Source organism: Pteropus vampyrus, unplaced genomic scaffold (assembly GCF_000151845.1).
Source record: "Pteropus vampyrus isolate Shadow unplaced genomic scaffold, Pvam_2.0 Scaffold70, whole genome shotgun sequence".
NCBI classification, from domain to species: Eukaryota; Metazoa; Chordata; class Mammalia; order Chiroptera; family Pteropodidae; genus Pteropus; species Pteropus vampyrus.
In genome coordinates this window covers 5,155,477-5,162,121 of record NW_011888851.1, presented here as the reverse complement: position 1 = coordinate 5,162,121, position 6,645 = coordinate 5,155,477, and the positions used below count along the sequence as shown (strand labels likewise).

At 37.8% G+C, this 6,645-nt stretch overlaps 2 pseudogenes; one reads left to right on the top strand and one right to left on the bottom strand.

Annotated features, from left to right (window-relative positions):
• The first annotated feature begins 772 nt into the window (after positions 1-772).
• Positions 773-891, top strand: LOC111740971 (annotated as a pseudogene).
• A 2,358-nt stretch (positions 892-3,249) lies between these two features.
• On the bottom strand, positions 3,250-3,368 carry LOC111740945 (annotated as a pseudogene).
• Between the last annotated feature and the right edge of the window lie 3,277 nt (positions 3,369-6,645).

The window sequence follows — 6,645 nt, the reverse complement described above, 5'->3', positions numbered from 1 at the left end:
CAGAGTTGGTCAAAACAGTGAAATCGACATCTGGAATTCTTTCATCTTAGCACCACACCATCTTTGTTTATATCCCAGACCAAGTTTCACGTAAATGCCCTTATTGCCCTAGGTAGAGTTTCCAGGATTGCTGTCCTGTTTGAATGAGACATTCTACCAGGTTTTCACCTTATGGAGTGCCATCTTCCTGCTAAGGTAATAACTTCTCTGGAAATAATACTCTGACTATAGGTGCTCACAATCCTACTGTTTACTCTTAAACCATTCATATTTCTTGAGTTTTTAGAATACAAGACTATGCTTCTGCTCTGAGTTGGAGGACATGTAATGTGGAGATAGAGAAACTGTTTAAACTCTTCAGGTAGCCATGCTAGGATGGTTCTCTAGGAATACATAACCTATAGAATTGCAGATTTTAGAGTTAGCAGGAAATTCAGTGAATCACTTAACCAAGTTCAAATGTCTTGGATAGAATGATATCATTTTACAGATGACACACAGAGGCCCAGAGGCACTAAAGTCTTTATATAAAGTTACCTGGTCATCTCTTCATACTAAGAGCTAAGGAAGGCCTTGGGCCCTTCTGCCTCCTACTTTATGCTATTTTACAAATATTCAAAGGAACATATGATGCCAATAGATAATGGTTTATGTACATGTGGTATTTACAAGAGAAGAAGAATGAAATACTTAATAATGCAACATAGAAGTCCTGTGATATGAATCCTTTCTGATTTCTAGCTTAATTTGGCTCCTTTAAGAATCTAACCCAGTCTAGGGTCATGCTACCCTGAATAAGCCTGATCCCGTCTAATTTCAGAAGCTAAGTAGAGTCAGATCTGGTTAGTACTTGGATGGGAGACTACCTAGGAAGACCAGGTGCTGTAGGCATAAAAAATAAAAAAAATAAATAAATAAGGGATTGTAAGGTGACAAGATCCTTGCAATCTGTGAGGTCAACCAAGGGCTGCCTCGTCTAAAAAAATAAAATTAAAAAAAAAAAAAAGAGAAAAGAATCTAATCCAAACCCAACAAAAGTAATGCCCTGCAACATAGTCATTATTTATGGATTAATGGCTCCAATTCCTGACTTCATAGCGTAGAATGTTGTTTCTTACTCCATTTTTGTTACCCTTATTTTATAACGGTTCTCTGTTAAAGTCTTCTTGTAGTCTTCTCCCATTTGCCTCATGACTTGCCACCTCAACTTGGCTTTTTGCTATTGCTTGAGCCCTTCCTTGATAGTTGTCTGAGTCCTCAAAAGGTCATATAGGTAACACTATTTTGAGGTCAGACAGGTCCCTAGGTCTCATCTTCTATATGCTGCTTATAGACAGCCCCCTTCCTAGTCTACTGGTGAGTGGTGCAGAATTTTTCTGGTGATAGTTATGGTAATTACAAACTTCAGAGCTCTATACAAATGGCTTTTGTCATCATTGTAATAAAGATAGACAGGGTTTAGAAAGAGTGAGAAAGAGAAGAAAAAAATAGATGGTAGGGTTAGTTTGTGGAGTTCCCATAAGTATTATTTGGAGTTCTAGATATAGAGTTGAAAAGCAGATTCTGAACTTGAATTATGAATTTTGAATTACTGCAGACAGAAAAAAAGAGCATTCTTCAGTTGATATAAAAATACCCATTCCCACACAGACAAATGTGGGAAAGGATGCCATATGGAACCTGAGAGGAGATGGTCATATTTTAGAGAACCAAATAAGTGCAAAAAAAAAGATACAAATAGAATAAAGATATTTTTCTTAACCTCAAGTAGCTAGCATTCCCTAATTACTTTGTAGAAAGAAGTAGAAGTGTTTTTAAGATAATCATTATTATCTAATATTATTGTGAATATACATAATTTAATATTATTGTGAATTTGTGTTTATATAGTTATATTGCATTCAAAATCTGTTGCTATTTAACAAAATGCCTCAAGATTTAGTGGCTTAAAACAACAAACATATTATCTCACCATTTCTGAAAGTAAGAAATCCCAGAGTGGCATAGCTGTGTGATTCTGGCTCAGGGTTTCTCATGAGATTACAGTCAAGATATCAGCCAGGGCTGCATCATCTGAAGACTTGGATAGGCCTGAAGGATCTGCTTCCTAGAAGTCTCACTCACTCCTTGGAATCATCAATTCCTCACTAGTGTTGCCCAGAAGTCTCAGTTCTTTATCATATGAGCATCTCCATAGAGCTGCCTGCTGGCCTTAAGACATGATAGCTGGCTTCTCCCAGAGTGACTGGTCCAAAAGACTGAGAGAAAGACAACACTCGACATAGAAGCTGTGATTTCTTTTTGGGAATGGGAAATTTTTTATTGCAGTAAAATATATTTGCAATCATTTATCGTTTTAACAAATTTTAAGAGTACAATTCAGGGGCATTAAGTACATTCATATTGTTGTGAAATCATTGCCACTATCCATTTCTAGACCTTTTCATCATCCCAAACAGAAGCTCTGTACCCACTAAAAATAACTCTCATCTACCTACTCCCAACCTCCAGTAAGCTCTATTCTACTTCCTGTCTCTATGAATTTGCCTATCCTAGGTACCTCATATAAATAGAATTACATAATATTTGTCCCTTTGAGTCTAACTTATTTCACTTACCACAATGTTTTTAAGATCTATTCATGTTATAGCATGTATCAGAATTTCATTCCTTTTTATAGCTGAATAATATTGCATTAAATGTATATACACATTTTGTTTATCCATTGATCTGTTGATAGATATTTGGGTTGTTTCCACCTTTGCTGTATTCTTTCAATAACCTAACCTGGGAGTGACAGACCATCACTTCCATAGCAGTCTATTCACTAGAAAAAAGTCATTAAATCAAGCCCACACTCAAGGGAAAGGGAGGAAAAGAAATATCAAAGAATTTGTGAACATGTTTCTAAAAGAATAAAAGGTAATTAATTTTACCATTTACACATGATTTTTTCCATTAGGTTTGGTCACTGTTCTTAATTCCTCTGATGGTTTTACGAAATTCTGAGTTTAAAGATCTTTCTAGGGAGTACACTCAGAGTAACCCCAAATAGAGCATAGTGTTGAAAAAGAGCAGACTCGAAAAATGATATGCTGTGTAAATATTTCTGTAACAAGGCTTATTTGGGTACATGAGATATTCTATATACAAATCTAATTTCTATTTTTATGGCGAGGCAATCCTTGGTTGATCTCACAGATTGCAAGGATCTTGTCAGCTTACAATCCCTTATTTTTTTCATTTTTACAGCTATAGCACCTGGTCTTCCTAGGTGGTCTCCCATCCAAGTACTAACCAGTCCCGACCCTGCTTAGCTTCCAAGATCAGATGAGATCGGGTTTGTTCAGGGTGGCATGGTCATCGACTGATAAAACCTAATTTCTGTGCCACTCTTAGGCTTGGGTTTACCAGTAGAAAGAATGAAAGTAGGCTTGCCTCGTGTGTCATTCTACTCCTTAGGAGTGGGTGCCATTTCGGCGGCAGTAGTGGCTGTGGCATATATGTTTAGAGCATATTCAGAGTTATTCCTGGTGGAGTCTGTCTTTGTATATAGTTGGAAAAAGGCTTAGTCTGTAATGACAAAAATAACAACAGAAAGGAATGATTCCCCATGCCCCACTATTACTTTTTATCAATCCTGTAAATATTCTTATTTCCTTCTTTTAAGACTGAAACCACAAGGCTGAGCTCTTTTGCCTTTTTAATATATTACACTACTTTAATTTTCTATTTTGTGAAGAATATAAAGAATTTGGAAGTAGTTTGCAAAGCAGGGAGGATAAAAAAGCAATTATCTCATGCCAATTACACTAGGAAATAGTGGAGGTGCCATTCCTGCAGCATTTCTGTCCATTTTTCTTCATTACTATAATGGTGGTCGCTTTCCTCATTACCCAACACATTTCTCTTCATTACCAACTGTGGTGATAGGGGTGATGATGAGTGCTATTTACAGCTGGAATTCTGCAAAAGGCCCAGCAGATGAATAATAATTATTCAAACAGATATGTGGAGGCCGAAAAAGGCAAGTGGTTAAAGTGGAGCTATTGTGTCCTAGAAAAGCAGGGAAATAATTTCTTTTAAAGAGAGAGGGGCATTTCATGTACCTTAGTCAGGGACCATCCTACAGTGCTGGATGGGAAATGCTTGTCTAAGATACTCAGTGTTTTCTCATAAGAACTGGCCAGAAAACATCAAACAAATCTCTAGGACTGTTGTAACCATAGCTTCATCTGCCGAAGAGGAAGAAGGGCTTTTCTAGAGTCTGTGCTCAAAAAATAACTCATCACTAACATCCCTGTATTTAGTTTTCTATCTATCTGGGGAAGTCTTGTTAGGGTAATATGTATAAAGGCATATTAATTATGATTTATCTATCTATCTATCTATCTATCTATCTATCTATCTATCTATCTATCTATCTTAGAGTTCTCTAAAGAGAGAGTGAAAGAAAGAGATTTATTTTAAGAAATTGGCTCAAGTGACTATGGAGGCTTAGATAGATAATCTGATGGGGTAGGCCAGCAGACTGAACACTTGGGGAAGACTAGCAATTTGAGTTCAAAGGCAGTCTGCTAGAAGAATTCTTTCTTGTTTAGGAGAGGTCAGCCTTTATTCTATTAAGGCTTTCAACTGATTGGATGAGGCCCACCCATAGATATTATCATATATAATCTGATTTACTCAGTCTACCAACTGAAATTTATTCTCATTAAAAAAAAAAAAAAAACTTCACAGAAACATCCAGAAATAATATTCAACCAAATATCTGGGCACTGTGGCCCATCCAAGTTGACAATAAAATTAACTATCTCTATTGATTGATTGGTCAATCGATCAATCTATCATCTATCTATCTAATCTATTTATCAATCCTCTATCTGTAAATCTAGACCAACAAGGTACGAAGAATTCGTGACCCACAAATAAAGGTGCTAAACTGGGTTTTTACCTAATGACAATCTTTGAATTAGATTATTAAGTTTCCTTTGGGGATATGGCCATTACTTGAAGAATCCAGCAGCTCTACCCAGGAATGGAGTCCTGCCTTCCATCCAGCTTCCTTCAGACACTTAAATTGAGGGAGAAAATTACTTCCAGGTCAGGATCTGTGAGTTTGGAGGAAAAGCATAGCATAAATATGACTAGGAATTGTGGTGAATTATTATTAAAGGACACCTTTCAATTTAAGTATCTAATTGCTACTCTTGCTTTGACTTTCTCACTAGCAATGGCACTTAGTTATCCCATAGCAACCTTGCCCAACTCAAAAATTGTTGAAACAGGTTGCCGAAGTTCCAAGCCAGACAAGTAGGAGCACGTCAGCTTCCCAGATATGGGCTCACTGACAGAGCTTCAGTTAACCCCTGCTGGCCTAAGCATTTGAGGAGGAGACCCTGGGAAAAGATTTCCACTAGAAGGGCATTGCCATTTGCCAAACTCTGACAGTGTATGCAGCCTGTTAGAATGATAGAGGCGGTGTTCCAGCACAGCAGGCTTTCAATATGAGACAGAGGGATGAAAGGAGTACAATATAAAAACAGTAGGTGAGAATGGATGTATCACACGGGGAAAAGATGTTAGAGGAATATTGAGGTATATTAATTCTCCCCAGGTTTCCTCAAATTCAGTAGCTTCAGTGAGAGCAAAGAGATGCTCTTGAATTAGGCCCAGGCTCCTAACAAGTGCCATAGCACCATCTGCTTGGTAGGAAAAAGCATAGGAAGTGGGACAGACCTGCATGCCAACTGCTGATATTTTCTTCAATAACCTCTATTTCCTCAGGAGCCCTCACAAGCTGTCATGTGTGGGCAAGTACAGGGAATTCGATATCTTTTAAGTGATGCTTCTCCAGGATTAGGCTACTCCTGCAGGCAAGATGGCATTCGCCCAGTGGCTTTGGGGATAATTTGCACTTTTCTATGGGCTTGAAACAAGCAACAGAAGCAGCAACTACCTGGCACCTGGAAAATCCTTCATAACGATCTGAGTCTGGGGAGTTTTCTCAACCTACTGTCTATGAGCAAGCTGTCAGACCCTATCCATGACGAATGTTCACCATTGAGCTGAAGGGACACAATCTTGTACTTTCACACCTACCTCATTATAACTTCAATGAAAGAAAGACAAATGAAAGGTAAATACCCTGTAGGGGTGTGAATCAACTATATCCCTGAGAGATAGAGCTCAGGGATTTCCTTAAATAACTGGCTTCAGTCTTTTTGGCTTAGGTCTTTTGATTTATTTTCCTTAGTGTTTTAAGAATATGCCATTTCCCTAAACCAATTTCCTGAATCCTTGAGCAGGAAGCATGTTATGGTAATTTTCCCTGTCTAGACCAAACTAGCTTGAGTCCATCGTGACTTTGCCCTAACATGGCCCCAGAATCATTTGGAAAACTTGAGTAAGCTAATTTTACCATGATTCTCCCCACTGACCCTGGGTAACCTTTGACTTTTCTCTCCAATGTTATTTCCCCATAACTCTCCCTTTTCCTTTCTACTCTTGCAATATCTTTTTGATTCCCCAATTGTGCCATACTGGTTCCAGCTCCATGCTTCTGCAGGAGTTGTTATTTCTTCAATATGGAAAATTCATCCCACCCTTCTTCAGAGATTAATTATATCTGACTCATCTTTAATA